This window comes from Pteropus vampyrus, unplaced genomic scaffold (assembly GCF_000151845.1).
Source record: "Pteropus vampyrus isolate Shadow unplaced genomic scaffold, Pvam_2.0 Scaffold84, whole genome shotgun sequence".
Classification (NCBI taxonomy): Eukaryota; Metazoa; Chordata; class Mammalia; order Chiroptera; family Pteropodidae; genus Pteropus; species Pteropus vampyrus.
Genome location: NW_011888865.1, coordinates 5,213,108 through 5,213,377, shown reverse-complemented (window position 1 = coordinate 5,213,377; position 270 = coordinate 5,213,108).

Genomic DNA, 270 nt, shown 5'->3' with positions numbered 1-270 from the left:
GTAAGGGGAATGGAGGAAGGGGTGACAACATGGAAGTCTCTCCTCTGCCAGCCCCTCTGCAGTTTAATTATCACCATTGCAGATTATATAAATGCTAATCAGGACATGCTGTGGTAAATTTTCCTTAATATTATTTGTTTCCAATTCTTTCATCCAAACTAAATACATGATTGCTTCTGATAGATACAGATATGAAAAATGGTAGCAGAATTAATTTAGCTGACATTGAATCTAGAAACACATAATAGTTTTAAAAAGCTAACATATTAG